At 34.3% G+C, this 16,851-nt stretch overlaps 1 protein-coding gene across 2 annotated transcripts in view; it reads left to right on the top strand.

The window, feature by feature from the left end:
* Positions 1 to 16,851, top strand: part of DCC (DCC netrin 1 receptor) — a 1,085,205-nt gene that overhangs the window by 599,725 nt on the left and 468,629 nt on the right. The window lies entirely within an intron of this gene.

Here is a 16,851-nt window from a genome sequence, read left to right as displayed (position 1 = left end):
ACCTAATGCAGCTGTTTCAGAATTTTCTCCTGTAATTTCATTAACTCATATCATCCAACAACTGTGTATCACACTCTGAGAAAATTTCTTGAGTCAAAAAAAATATATTGCTGGCTTTTAGCCCATGAGAGACAAAATTTGAAATCCTATATTTTCTTTATTTTCATGGTGTTATAACCCAAATGGAAAATAAGATGAATAGATTTTTCTGAAATATAATTATTTTATTGTTAATGTTCACTGTTTAGAGTTAGCAGAACTAACCAATAACACAGCTAATGTTGCGCTTCTAGTCGTGCGTAGATGTTCTTTAGTTTCCCAGCTCACACACATTTTGACACTATTCCTGTGCTTAAGCTTCCTGCATCACACAATACAACAAAGTGTTTTCAGGGCAACATGAATGAGAGCTATCACATGATAAACTAGCCTAAGTGATATCGCCTTCTCTGGGGGGAAAATAAGTCATCATCACGAAATGTTACATTTTAAAATAAACTACTTTTACTGTACATTCAGTTGACAATGCAAGAATTATGGGTTTTCTCCTTAGATAATCCAATTTTCCTCTTTTTGTGGTTAAGATGGCAGTGCTGTATTGCTTTTGCTTGTCATAGGCAAAGTGACCAGGAATATTAGGGACGAGCAAGTAATTCACAATAGACCAATGATTACTTTTGGCTTTTGGTGAGATTCAAAATCAACTCATTTCTGATTAAACACCATAAGTCTACTCATCATTCCTTTCATTAGATCCTTTTTCTGTTTTGTTTTTCTCAGAACTTCGATAATAAGCACATGACAGATGTTTAATAAGCATTTGTTTTCGAAGCAGCATTAGCCTTGAAAAGACAAGTGGGAGAGGTTGGGAGGGCAGAAAAATAGATTTGCACCTGATATATTCGTAGGCAAGACTGCATGGCTCTCCAGTGAGGAACTGTATCAGCACATGGTCTTTATAAACACTAAGAATGGAACTGGTCAAGTTTCCTTTGTATGCTGCCAACATACAGGGCTACCTGTCAAGGCTTCTCAACAGAGAAGGAAAACTCTGCCCTTAGGATATATATATGTGTGTGTGTTTTGTAGGAGCCATGGGTACATAGCTTTAGGGAAAACAGAACTCGTATATGCTAAAAGCAAACTGTATAGCCGGATTGTGACTAGACTATAAGGAATGCTGTTAAAGTGCAGTTGGTGACCTGCTTCCCACTACACTGCCTCTTCTGTTTCCTCAGTAACTTGGCTTCTCAATGATCAGAGCTTAGATAACTAATTAAAATGCTGGAGGAAATCATTATTCTTTAATTAAATAATGGATTATTGAAGGCAAACCATTCAATACGTGATTGAAAATGCTGTTAAACTAAGAGATCCCTTCCTCTTGGATCTATAATACACGTTCAACCTAATAATCTGACCTGGAGTCAATGGTAGAGCTTGTGTGGACATGAGGAGAGAGGTTTGGGTGGAACTACCTAGACAGTAAAAAATGTCAAATGCTACCTCTCTCACATCACGTAGATGCACTCTTTACAGTCTCTCAGTGGTGTTCGTAGGTTCTAGATGTTGTTAATCATGAAAGATATAAAGTGCTTGGAGATGGCACATACTCTTCTTGTTTTCTCAAAAAGAGAAAGAAGATAGTGGCCATCCCTAAGGCTGTCTGTCTCTGTGCCTATTGTAGACATTGGGCTTCAGGCTCCAATCTATGATCATGGTCCAAGGTGAGGAAGAGGTAAGTTTTTCTTTCATGAATGGCTTTGAAAAGCTACAAGAGAAGAATCATAAAAATCATCTGTAAGAACACACAAACACACCTATAGACATCTCTTTGATATTTACCTCCTTCTAGGCATTCATAAGTTATTAGTGGTCGTATTAAACCTGTTCACTATCTGGCTTCACTCTAATGTTTGTATTACTCAAAGTTCTATAAAGTATGTTTATCTCAGCTTTAATTATTATATATATACATGTTACATATGTATATTTTATACATATGATATGTGTGTATATACACATACATATTTTGTTTAAATGTATATATAGAAACTATCCTTCTCTCTTTTCTTTCTTCCTTCCTTCCTTTCTCCCTCTCTCACTCCCTCACACCCTCCCTTCCTCTCTAACTTTTTTTCACAAATCAAAGTAATATGTAAAATATCATTGATATATGTCCAAACATCAGAAGAATAGAATGCTGATTATTACAATGAAATGTAATTCTAATGGGATTTGTAAAGCAAACCTTTGGGGACATAGCACAATATAGTGATTAGGAGTTCGGTGACAGACAGTCCTGAGTCAATATTTGGCTCAGCTATTTACTATTCCTTGAAAATTTCACTTAACCTTGTTGAGCCTCAGTTTCTCATAAATAAAATGAGACTAATCATTCATTGTGTTGCATAAAAATGAAATGATTTGACATAAAGCATTTAAAAATGTGTTTGACTCATTTTAAGTGCAACTTTAAAGTGTCTGTCTTGTGGTTTAGGAGGTTATAAAGCCTCTGAAAAAATATATATGATGTGTATGCCTAAAAGTATATTTTATATGACGCTTTTATCAGATTTTCAAAGGATCTTGGCCCTCTGTAGTTTTACACATCAGTTAGCACTAGAAAGTAATCCATTTTCAGATAGGTAACATATGTCTGCTATTTTTTCTTAATAAATCAACTGGTGTATGTTTGTGTGTGTGTGTGTGTTCCCCAAAGCCAATTAGGGTAGCATTTTTGAAGTAGCTAGGAATTATTTCTTCAGTTTGTCACAATCTGTTTAAAGGACTTCTTTGAGTGGCAGAATAGTTTTTTACATATATATTTCTTTTGTGATTATGAAAGATTTCAAAAATACAACAGAGCTTAGAAAATTTTATAGCAGACACCAATGTACTTTCCAGCCAAGAACACCTCCTCCTAATTTAGAAATCTGTAATGTGATGTGGTCTGTGTTGCATATATACCTTTATAGTCTGGCTTCTCGAAGTTGTTCCTCAAGGTCTGTTTAACGTTTTTCTTCCATTAAGTGTATTTCCCTGTACTATTGCCAACAGATGTCTATGTGTGAATGATATGATTGCTTCTCCTTATAGAAAATTAGAGGAAAAGACATTAAAAATGTTTCTATCTCACAGTATGTCCACTAACAAATAATTGAAACAATTACCTATTTAATTGAAGAATATGATCCTGTTGACACTAGAGCATTTTTAGTAATGATTCATCCTCCTTTTTCAAATGTTGCTTTAATTATGTAATAAGTAAGTGAATAGGTTGTCTCCAAGTTTTCCTACGTGGATACCACTTTCGTTAAGCTTATAATTATGAATGACAAAGGCTATGATTGGAACTTGTCTCATTATAAAGAATCTTTACTTGCTGTGTATTATAATTGCTTTTTGGCTGTCCACCCCAATTACCATTTGGGTGTGATGGATATTAATATGCACGTAATATGTCATACATTTGGTCTGCCCTCATTAACAAAGCCTGGTGTACCTTCAAAGTTGAAACTTATAAATGGATCAGTGGAATTCCCATGACATCTTCCTCTATAGTGGCAGTTTATTAAAGAAGACTCCAGCATACTGGGTGAGACAATGATAAAAGGAGGAAAGGGAAGTCAGATAAGCTTATCTCTGTGGTTGTAGTTGGGCATTTTCTTAGCGCCTATATATATATATGTATATATACATATGTTCACATACATATACATACGTATACATATACATATATACATATATATACATATATATACACATATGCCTTCAGTCATTATGTAAAAATAATAGTCATAGCACTTTTTTTATCCCCATTTTGTTTGTATTCTTATGTGGACATCCAAATACTTTTACTGATACAAAGAGCAACGAAAATCCTAACCAACTGCATGTCTCGTGTAGACTGAAATAGAGTTGTCTTCTCAAGTTTCTGAAATGAGAGTTGCAAATGATGTGAACAAGACTTAAAGTATCCAGTCAAGTGTCTTCTATATAGATTTGTTAATTTGAGTAGAGAGTAGTTATTCTTAGGCATACCAATGCTCATCTCAAATTTATCCCTATCCTCTGAGTCAATGCTAAGTATAAGGCAAGTGTGTACATTTTAACAAATGAAAATGCAATCTAGGAAAATGAAAAATAATGGTAAAAATGAAAAATAATGGCAAAAATGGAAGGATTAGCAAAAATAAAAAGACGTTAGGGGACACAATTTTTTATTATTTTAATTTTTTCCAGCTTTATGGAGATATATTTTACATATAACATAGGTAAATTTAAAGTGTACAGTGTAATATTTAGATATATCTTTATATTGCAAAATGATTGCCACAATAAGGTTAGTTAACACATCCATTACCTCACATACTTACAGTCTTTATTTTTTGCATGTGTGGTGAGAATTTTTATTTTTAAATTGAGGTAAGATTGGTTTATAACACTATATAAATTAGAGGTGTACATCATTACGTTTCAATTTCTGTGTAGACTACATCATGTTCACCATACAAAGACTATCCATCACTGTATACATGTGCCCTTTTACTCTTTTTACCACCCCCTCCTCTACCTTTCCCCTCTGGTAACCACCAATCTAATCTCTATATCTATGTGTTGGTTTGTTGTGGATGTTTTCTTTTATCTTCCACATATGAGTGAAATCATGCAGTATTTGACTTTCTCTATTTGACTTATTTCACTTTGCATAATACCCTCAAAGTCCATCCATGTTGTCACAAGTGGCAAGTTCTCATCTTTTTATGGCTGAGTAGTATTCCATCATATATGTATACCACATCTTCTTTATCCATTCATCCACTGATGTGCACTTAGGTTGTTTCCAAGTTTTGGCTATTATGGATAATACTGCAATGAACATAAGGGTGCACGTATCTTTTCAAATTAGTGTCTTTGTGTTATTTTGATAACTACCCAGAAATGGAATAGCTGGATCGTATGGTAGTTCTGTTCTTATGTTTTTGCAGAATCTCCATACAGTTGTCCATAGCGTCTATACCAGTTTACATTCCTGCCAGCAGTGTATGAGTGTTCCCTTTCCTTCATCTCCTCTCCAACACTAGTTATTTTTTAGTTCTTTGATAATAGCCACTCTGATGGGCAAGAGGTAATATCTCATTGTCATTTTGATAGTTAGTGATGTTGAACATCTTTTCATGTGCCTTTTGGCCATCTGTATATTTCTTTGGAAAAATGTTCAGATCTTTTGCCCATTTTTTAATTGGGTTGTTAGTTTTTTGTTGTTCAGATGTATGAGTTATTTATATATTTTGGATATTAACCCTTTATCAGATATATGGTTTGCAAATATCTTCTGCCAATTGTTAGGTCATCTTTTTAGTTTGTTGGTGGTTTCCTTTGCTGTGCAGAAGCCTTTTAGTTTGATGTAGTCCCATTTGCTTATTTTTTCTTTTGTTTCCCTTGCCTGGGGAAACATGATATTCAAAAAGATACTGCTAAGACCAATGTCAAAAAGCATGCTGCCTATGTTTTCTTCTAGAAGTTTTATAGTTTTAGGTCTTTCATTCAAGTCTTTATTCCATTTTGAGTTAATTTTTGTGTATGGTGTACGATAATGGTCTACTTTCACTTTTTTTTTGCATGTGGCTGTCTAGTTTTCCCAACACCATTTATTGAAGAGACTTTCCTTTCTCCATTGTGGGTTCTTGGATCCTTTGTCAAAAATTATTTGCCCATAGATGTGTGGGTTTATTTCTGTGCTCTCAATTCTGTTCCATTGATCCGTGTGTCTGTTTTTGTGCCCGTACCATGCTGTTTTGATTACTATAGCTTTGTAGTATATTTTGAAATCAGGGAGTGTGATACCTCCGGCTTTGTTCTCTTTTCTCAGGATTGTTTTGGCTATGTAAGGTTTTCTGTTGTTCCATATACATTTCAGCATTCTTTGTTCTATTTCTGTGAAAGATATTATTGGGACTTTGATAGAGATTTCGTTGAATCTGTGGAGTACTTTAGGAAGTATAGACATTTTAACTATGTTAATTCTTCCAATGCGTGGACTATCTTGCCATTTCTTTGTATGTTTGATTTCTTTCAACAATGTTTTACAGTTTTCATTGTACAGGTCTTTCACTTCTTTGGTTAAAATTATTCCTAGCTATTTTATTCTTTTTGTTGTGATCGTAAATGCATTGTATTTTTGAGTTCTCTTTCTGCTATTTTGTTGTTAGTGTATGTGTGTGTGGTGAGAACTTTTAAGATTTACTCTCTTGGCAACTTTAAATATACAGGACAGTATTGTTAACTAGAGTCACCATGCAGTTCATTACATCTCCAGAACTTATACATCTTAACACTAGAAGTCTTTACCCTTTGACCATTTTCACCAATTTTTTCTGCCCACCTACACCCACTTCTAACCCCTGGAAACCACCAATCTAGTTTGTTTCTATGAGTTCAGTGTTTTATGAATTCATGCATAAGTGAGATCATACAGTATATGTCTTGCTCTGTATGGCTTGTTTCACTTAGCATAATGCCCTCAAAGTTCATCCATGTTGTCACAAATGACAGAATTTCCTTCTTTTTTATAGCTAAATAATTTTCATCGTATGTATATACACCACATTTTCTTTATTCATTCACTCATCTACGGACATTTAAGTTACTTCTATGTCTTAGCTATTGTAAACAATGCTACAGTGAACATGAGAGTGCACATATCTCTTTGAGACAGTGATTTTGTTTCCTTCAGATATAAACCCAGAAGTGAAATTGCTGGATCATATGGTAGTCTATTTTTAATTTCTTGAAGAACTTCTATATTGTTTTCCATAGTGTCTGTTTCAATTTACACTGCCACCAACAGTGTACAAGGGTTCCCTTTTCTTCACAGCCTCACCAAGACTTATTTCTTGTCTTTTTAATAATAACCATTCTTACAGGTGTGAGGTGATACCACACTGTGTTTTTGATTTGCATACCCCGATGATTAGTGATGTTGAACTTTTTATGTACCTGTTGGTCATTTGAATATCTTATTTGGAAAAATGTCTATTCAGGTCCTTTGCCCATTTTTTAAGTGGATTATTTATTTTTTTGCTACTGAATTTGGCTCTGCAATCACCTTTCATCACAAGCTATGTTCCCTGGCAGTGTCATGCCACCAGGTAGACTCTGTGATTGAGCAGGGTTATAGGCTGGGCTCCACAATTGCTCCTGGTTGAGTGAGGTCTGAGTCTGGGCTCCCCAGCAGGATGTGCCTCTGGCTACATTCTATGTTCAGATGGGGCCACAGGCAAGGATTCATGATAGGAGAGGGCCTCAGGCTATCTTTGATCAGGTGGGGCTGTGGGCTATGTTCTGTGTTTGGAAGGAGTCATTGACTAGGCTCCATGCTTGGGCAAGGGCTTGGCTGTGTTCAGCAGTTGGGCAGGGCCAATTGCTCTGCTGCAGGACAGGGCTATAGGCTGGGATCCAAGGCTGCCCAGGGTCTCTATTCAGGCTCCCTTTTTATGTGGGTCCAGAGTCTATAATTAACGGTTGGGCAGGACTGCTAGTTTGGCTCCTTGCCCAAGAAGGGTTGTAGGATGGGCTCCATGGCTGACAGGGTTCTCTGGCTAAGCTTCCTGGTTTATTGGGACTGGAGGCTATACTAAGCAGTCGGGCAGAGCCGTGAATTAGCTCCCCTGCCCAGGTGAGGCTGTAGAACAAGCTCCACAGTGGATATGGCTCATTGGCTGGGGGCTCAAATCAGGTGGAACAGCCAACTGAGCTCCTTGGCCAGATGGGGCCACCAACTCAGCTCTGCAGATGGGCATATCCACTGTCTGGTATCTCAGCTGGGAAGCTCCTGCAAGCAGGAATGCAGTCTGCCATGATCTGAGTGCTGGTTGCTGTAAGTCTTAGCTTCCTTCTCATCAGGTATCCACCTTATACCCAGTGGTCGAGCCCTGTAGATTCCTCCAGAGATTCCTTTGAAACAAGACTTAACTAGCCTTCCCAGGAAGCATCAGACAAGACTGGGGGAACTGGATATCTACCTTAGGCTCTCCTTTGGGCCATCTCTGTGTGGCACTGTGCCCGCTTAGGGGAAGGGCAGTGTGGTCAGAGTGTAGCTACTCCTCTTACCCTTCTAATGCTGTCCTTTTATCTCTCTGTGGTCCAGGGGTGTACTTCAGCCTCATCACTGCGTTCTGGGATTTTCCCAATGGTGTCTTATCTATGGATAGTTGTTAGTTGGTCTTGTGAAGGGGACTGAAGTCAGGAATGACCTATGTCACCACCATGATGAAATCCTGGAGATACATTTTATATCATAAAAATATTTCACAGGAAAGCATAAACTTAGAGGTAAATATACATATCTACCTCTCACAGAGTTTCTAAATTCAAGAATCCAAAATGAATGCAAAACTGTATGCTGATATTGATAATGGTGTGATAAAATGGAACTATGCCATGATACATTGTTAGTTTTGACTTTTAGAGAGGTTGGTCATTCATGTAAGTCAGGCAGGAAGCAAAGACAGATGTCAAACCATCAAGTAAGCAGAGCTGTTGAAATTTGTTTCATTATCACCAAGAGCTGCTCTGACCTTGTCAGTTCTGGTGAGCAGAGCGCTTAAGTCTCCAGCCGTGTCAATAAATATCTGGCAGCTGATCCACTTCCAACAGGGCATGACAAGGTCACGACGTTTTGTAACCTCCTCTTCCTACAAATGATAATGACCATGGATTCCAAAGAGATTGCTTTACAGCATATGATGTACCATTAGAAATGGTGTATTCAACTGAAAATTACTAATCATTATAGGCTGATTTGAAGCAGATGATGGACCAGGACTCCAGGAATGTCAAAGACACTTAAAAGCAACAATAAAACACACACACACGCACACACACACAAACACACAATCCCTAGCTGAAGTGAAGCAACTGATTAAGTTGTTTATATGTACTCCAAGCTTCATACATAGAAAAAAATTAATTGCACCTGGCGTGATGGAACTTAAATATCTAGTCCTTGTTGTAAAAGCACTGAGGTTGAATTATAATGACTATGATAATTTACGGAGATGTGGTTATACCTAGAGAAACCCAACTTGACAATCATAAATTTCATAATAAATTTACCGTAAGTTTGGATGTGGGTGTCAGCCAATTAAATGAGCAATCAAACTCCATTTAGAACTAGTTATCTTTGAACTGCCAACTCCATGGAGAGCCCCATTACTTGGCAAAAACAGAAAACTTATAGAAGAAATCCATCAAAGTATATTTTCTGGAACTAAATAAGAGTTGAGGTAGCAACTGTTTGTAAGGAAGAGAAACCTAATTTGGAATCAAGATCGACTAAGTTTTAAGTAAAATATACTTAAAATCAGAGGCAAGTTAGAGGTTTGAGAATAGGAACTAAACCTCCCATTATTTTTCCTTCATTTATTTGTTTGTTTACTTAATTATTTATTTAGAGTTGTGATAATTATTCGTTCCCAATATGGCAAAATGTAAGTCCAGAAATTGCAAACTCAAATGCCTACAGGACCAAGAAACTAACATGAATATTAACATAAAGTGCCCAGTGCTTTATAATAGTGAATGTTGGGGACCATGGACAAATAGGGAGCTCATGACTTATAGAAGACATCATTCTCATTCAGTTTCCTGATTTACAGACGTTCTTTTGGACAATTCAAATGCTGCTGATTTTGACCAGTAGGCCTCCAGATCTGGGAACTCACACTGAGACCATCAAATAATTGCTTGAACCAAATTCACCTAAAGATATATTATGTAAAGATGAGAGAGATTTAACTATTCCAAGAATGAAAATATGAAATGGCACCAGAATTTGTGTATAGTATTACCAAAAAATGCATCTGAATCGCATTTGTAGAAATTCTTTTAGGGTTCTCACCTAAGAAATCAGGCTATAATAAATAACTTTTTAGCGACATGCTTTGAATTCTTTGGGTAAAGTTGCTCTGCTAACTCATTTCATTCAATTGACTTAGATCACATTTTCATGTTTATTGATAGCTAGCACTTTACTTTGCTTAGTTTCACTGACTCGTGGACCATTTTTACCATTGATCATTAGTATCTATTTTGTTTAATTACACTTCTGGTGATATCTCAGTAATTTCAACTTAATTTGCTTTCAAGAAACTGTTTGGAAACTGAAACATTTAACCACTTCCATTGCTCCAGGATATGCTTCTGTCTGCTCGTATTTATCTATTTTGAGAAGAGACTATGTTCTTTGAAGAGGATAATTAGAAATCATTCTTGTTCAACCTAATGAGTACTTGCAATACAAAACTTTAATTTAGTTTTGAGTGAATTCTCGGATTTAAAATATATCCATATTAATTAAATTGGTAACACTTGTTGCAAAGGTATAAAACATTTTAAGCTATGTGGAGTTTTTCTAAATTAGCCATTTTACTATCATTGTCCACATTCCTGGACTACGATATTATTACTCAATAAATATTTATAAATAAATGGATGGGTGGATGATTATACTTACAGCTACTATTAGCAAAAATTGTAAAATATAAATTTAAAAGAAATTTCTCCATAAACTCTCTATTAGGACTGAAGAAACAGTACTAGTTTTTGATGTAGGCAGAAAGTAAAAGCAATACCAAATAACACTGGTGATTCTTAAGTGAACAGTTTACAAATGAGTCTCTACTTGCATCAACAGTGCCAGAAGTAATAATTATAATAACAGGTGAATATTAGAACTCACATGCCATATTCCTAACACTGAAATTCAGAATTATATTGAAGAAGGCATTTTAAGGATCTGGAAAAGTTGGATCAGAACATGTAGGTTAGGATAATGTGAGTGGAATACCATGATCCTCACTGTAATCCCCTTACCACTCTGGGTTCCTATCACTTCACATTATTTGTGGGTGCTGGAGGAATTCTCTCATTTTGAACTGACCATACTTTTGAGCCCATATACCAGAGCATAATGTCTTTCTTATTTATTTAGAACTCAGCTTGAAAAAAAGATACAAGAAGCTAAAAGATATTCTATAAATATATTTATATTTTTTATTATTCTTTGATTCTTTAAACCTATTGTTTCAAATAAAATATAGTTATGATGTAATAAAAAATCAGGAATGTTTCTCAAAGGCCAGAATCCTCAGTCAGTATATTAAATTGCCCCTGGCATTACCACTGGAGGCTTGGGATTGGCTAAATATATGATGGCTTACGTAAGATACCAAAACATTCTATCCATTATGTTGATCCTGTGGTTAGGGAAATGATGCTGGTGGTTCATGATTTATGGTGAAGGCAAAGAAGATGGAAAGTAAGAAATCTTAAAAAACTTTGAATTTATATTTGGCAATTAAATGACTTCTTTTTAGATTGTGTGTTAGAGATTCATACCTGTGAACATATCTCCATCATATAGGTCTTTGATAGTGGAGTAAGTCTGTTCTTCACATGTACTAGTAGCAAGATAAAATCAAACTTTCGCGCATTTAGTTAGGTTTTGGCATTTAGTTTTCTTAGACTTAGTTAGGTTAGTCAGGTTTTGATAAAAGTCCACAGATAATTTGGAAATTTTAAAAAGCAATCACATTTTCTTATGCTCTGAACTGGACACCCAGCATTAAAAGTTTTGACTCCCCAATATGCTTCACCTACAGGCTAACTCAATTGAAAACGTCTGCCCTGTTTGCTCTCAGAGTCAATGGCATTGTCACTGGTCTCTCACGTCTTGAACTTTATTATTGAATCCCCAGAGTGACTTCACTAGGTAGAGGCAATGAAGCAGCAGGAGTAACTCTGGGAAATAAATGTGGCAGATGTTTTTAAAATCAAATCCATCAAATATTACTACTTTAAATTCATTCAAAATTGATTAGACCCACTCCTGTGATCTTGCCTCATACTGGTTTTGTTTAGTTTACTTAATGTTGTAATTAATCTTTGCAAAATCTGATTTATCCCCAAGCTTCTTTCGTGCCATGATCTGTTTGTGTAACTCTTCTGAAACAAAATACCCTGTCTAATTTGATCTGTTGTCATGATTGAAAATAGTAAGTTGATATTGCTTTGTTTCTACAGTGATATAATTAAGATGCCCATGCTCTTCTAATTAATCTAATCTAAAATTGCTTTGGCTATTAGATATCCTAATAGAATATAATGCATTGTTTTTCTTTCTTATCTCTGTCATTAGTCAAGAGAATTAATTTCGACAAGTTTGAAACACACCCAATGTTTATCTGCATATTCAGATTTCAATCTAAGCCAGACTTCCTTGTCAAATATGATCCTTCACTTATTAAACAGTATTTCTCTCAAGAACCATTTCAACAATGGTTAAAGTGTAACATATAATAAGAAATAATGCTATATTATTTGCAATTTAATACATATATTATTTATTTATATTTAACGTATTATATAATATGTATCTATATACCTATAATATGAGTACCCCAACTAATATATTTAATGTTAGGTATAAAGTGATACAATAAATATAATAATATATTTAATATAAAATATATAATTTATTATATAATAATATATTTGGTATATAAATATATATTCCCTAAATAATTATTTACAATATTTATAATGTATTATCTATTATATTGTAGATAAGCAAATAAGGACTCTTTACATTGATCACTATGATGGTAACAACAGAAAAATGTAAATGAATAAACATCTAAAGAAGAAAAATTCAATAAATGGCCAGTTCATTTTAAATACCTTGATGGTCATCTAGCTCATGGTTAGTTTTTAGAAATGAATAAGGAATGTTAATATTTTGTCAAAATTATTTTAGAATATAAGACTGTAAATAGGAAAAAGGAACTGTATATTAATTCTTCATTATAATTGTTTATATAATGCATAAAATTTGCAATTAAAATTAGCAACGGGATAGTTGTAAATTTTTCTGGAAAAAATCTCAGATTCAATAGTTAAGGTAGACACACACCTAGAAGTTTTAAACTTAAAATTAACCTTTTTATTAATAAAAATTAGGGATAGAGAAGATTTCAGAAAACCATGAATAATTTTCTCTGAATTTTTCTCGTCATTGTACAAACCAGAATTCCTGTCTTCTGGCATATGGCAAACATTATTTTTGTGCAATACAGAGATTACAATTAAAAGTGGAGTTGTTTTTGAATGGGCAATTCACATTTGATTTGTTAACGCAATGATTTAGCAATGAAACTAAAAAGGGAAAGTCCATTAAGCAACATTAGAATGAAGCTCTACCATCTTCAAAGAAAACTGGCCTGTCGCTCAGAGTATGTTCATATCTAATATTAAATAGTTGCAGTTACATTGCAAATGTAAATTTAATTAAATGACTCATAGTAATATTAAGTTCACACTACATATTAAATATGCTGATGAAACTACTCATTTAAAAATATCCCTAAACTCATTTACTAATGCTCTGACTGAAAGCATTTGAGTATGTGAATAATAGTTTACTTAATTTGTCAGTTGTTGATAGTAAAACATTTGAATAGATTGTTTTGTTTGCAAATAGTCAAAAGAAGCCAGTATTATGATATTCAGAGATGCTTGCATCTCATGAAAACCCTTTTTAAACATTCTCTTTAGAAACGATTGTTTTAAATTATCATATATTTTACCATATATTTCAATGCTTAAAATATTCTTCTTCTAAAAACATAATCTATTATCCATATGTTTTCAGCTTTGTTTATATTTCCCTCCTCTTATATCTAAATTTAATATTTTAATTTTATTTCCCAAGGTTATATATACTTTTTTAAAGATTTTCACCTGAGCTAACAACTGTTGCCAATCTTCTTCTTTTTTTTTCTGCTTTTTCTCCCCAAATTCCCCCAGTACATAGTTGTGTATTTCAGTTGTGGGTCCTTCTAGTTGTGGCATGTAGGATGCCGCCTCAGCATGGCCTGACAAGCAGTGCCATGTCCACACCCAGGATCCGAACCAACAAAACCCTGGGCAGCTGAAGCAGAGTGCAGAACTTAACCACTCGGCCGTGGGGCTGGCCCCAAGGATATATTTTTTTTGATTTTGCAAAGAGAGTTGTATCTTCAGTTCAAAAGTAAGCCTTGCATAACTAGAGACTGTTAAAAATCAGTCCCTTTAGAAAAATTCATGAAAATTGATATTTAATGAATATTGATAATGAAGTACATGAATGGAAAAATTTATAATATTGGGATACTATTGCTATGTAAAAGCATTTTTGATGAAGAAATGCATTTCCTAATTGTACATGTTTAGAGCAAAATTCAGATTAATTTGGAATAAGGGTATTCTATAGCTAAATAGGAGTGGATTAAACCCTCTGTTCCTACTCATTAAGCTCATTGGCCCTAACTTAAGTTTTTTCTACCTAGATATTCTAACTCTTTCAAATATTTCTATACTGAATTATATAACACAGATTTTACCCAGTCCTTGGCTATGTCATATATTCATATTATAATGAATATTAATGTACGTATTTATATATAATAACTTTAAAAAGATGTTAAAAATAATGTAGATTCTATTGATTCTGTGATTAAGAAGAAAAAATGGAAAACTGCTAACATCACTAGTCATGGAAATGAAAATTAAACTACAATGAAATACCCTTACATACCCACTAGAATGCTTAAATTTAAAAGGCCAACAATACAAAGTGTTGATGAGGATGTGGAACAACTTGATACACTCATACATTGTTGGTGGAAATGTAAACATGAAACTGTCACTTTGAAAAACTGTCTAATGATTTCTAACAAACATAAGCCTTCCTTATAGCCCAGCAATTCCACTTCTAGGTATGTGTCCAAGAGTTATGAGTGGATATGTGCACAAAATGATTCATTGAAGAATATTCATAGAAGCTTTATTCACAATGGCACAAAACTGAAAATAACCCTTGTGTGTATCTCAGATACAGTATTTTGAGGAAAAGAAAGCAAAGAAGCATATACTATGTAAATCTATGTTTACGTCACGAAGTTGAAGAAAAGACAAACCTATTGATTGTGATAGAAGTCAGAATAGAAGTTACCTCTGGGGAGAAGATTTTAACTAAAAAGGAGCACAGTGAAAATTTAGGGGGCATGTTAATGTTTTATATCTTGATTTTGGGAGTGTATATATACACACATATGTATATGTATATATATATATACACACATAAATATTAATCAGGCTATACAATTAAGATTTGTACATTTTACCAAATGTAACTTACACCGTAAGAAATAAAAGAAACATGGTACTATCAATTATTGTCACATAGAAAAACATTAGGATATTTTCATGAGTATTGATTACACTAAAGCAAAATACATAAAGGCCTTAAAATCTGAGTTTAATTCCTCTTCAGCCTGACCACCTTGCTGTCTACAAAACTCATTTTCATAGCTTTCTTACGAATTGTTTTTCTCACACAGCACACTTTCTATCAAAGCTCATAAACTCTGCTAATACCACAGGGAAAAAAAGAAACAGTTTACAAATCAGGAGTTATTGTATATGATGTCTACCTCTATAACTGGGATAATGTATTTGAAAAATGGTAAAAGGCTTAATGACTACAAAACAGCAACAATCATAGAGGGATGCTTGTATAACTCAAGACTGCACCAGGTACTATCATATGGACTATTTCACTGTTCATCTTAACAACATTAATCAAATGAATGTAATTATTTAACCAAAGAGAGCCCTTGAGCTGTACCTCAAACCTATACAGCCTGACTTCAGAGAACCTGTCAAGAACATATTATTTTTGTACTGGATATTCTGGGTATAAGGATCATATGACCAAAACAGCTGGTATGTTGTGAGTCAATCTACATTTGGCCATTGCAATGGATGAGATGAAATCACTTGCTTATTAACAGGCCAAGCTTTGAAATTTCTTGAGCATATATTTCAAGTTTAAGCAGTTCTTGGGAAAGTTTGGATAATTGTTTATGCTCTTCAGTCGTAAGTACTTTAAGTAGATTGTGTCTTTACTTTTAAGTGAAGTAGATTAGCACTATGGAATATAAGCAGAAGATGAAAGAAGGCACACACAAAAAGGCTGATGTGTTCTCAGATTCTGGAAAAAGTATCATTGGAGTTGAGTTTAAAATGACCAAAGGAGATCTTTAAAAAGAATGTCTGAGGTGCTGCCTAAGCATCTGAAGCTGGAAAGGGAAAATACTTGGGTGATCAAAGAGCAGGTGGCCCAGAGACTGCTCTATGGTAAAATCTGCATGATGCAGTGCTGTGGAGGAATTGAGTTCCCATTTAATTAAATTCCCTGGGGAATAAAAACATTTCCCCCAAAATATTATATAAAATGTCTTACTCCCACCAAAATAATTAAATTTAGAATATAACCAATACTCTACAAAAAGAAGGAAAATATAAATGCAAAATTTTTATCCTTCCAATTCCCTTAGATGTTTAATGAAAGAGAGAAGGAATCTCAACAATTACACTCAGATTCTAGAAGTCAGAAGATTTCCCCTCTTTGTAATTTTCCTGATTTCCATGATAATGAGTGCCAATTAGAAGTTTAACAAAGTTAATTCATAACTGATTTTTAATTCATTTATAAAATTATATATAGCAAACATACGGTAGGAGCTGGAATCTTTCTGATCTGACCAGGTGGCCAAAACCTCAGAGCACAGTTTCAGGATGAATATAAGCTTCATTCATTTAACTGATAAACAACATTCAACTGGTCTGAATGTGATTAATCTTAGGATCTTTTAAGTGCAAATACAATTTCAGATTTTTTCCAGCCCAAGTTTATTGACATTTTTCTGATGTAGATTAATCTCAACTTGATTCTGTTTAGTTTCT

Source organism: Equus asinus, chromosome 7 (assembly GCF_041296235.1).
Source record: "Equus asinus isolate D_3611 breed Donkey chromosome 7, EquAss-T2T_v2, whole genome shotgun sequence".
Lineage (NCBI taxonomy): Eukaryota > Metazoa > Chordata > Mammalia > Perissodactyla > Equidae > Equus > Equus asinus.
Note: the sequence above shows the minus strand (reverse complement) of the source record. Positions and strands in the feature narration are given on the sequence as shown.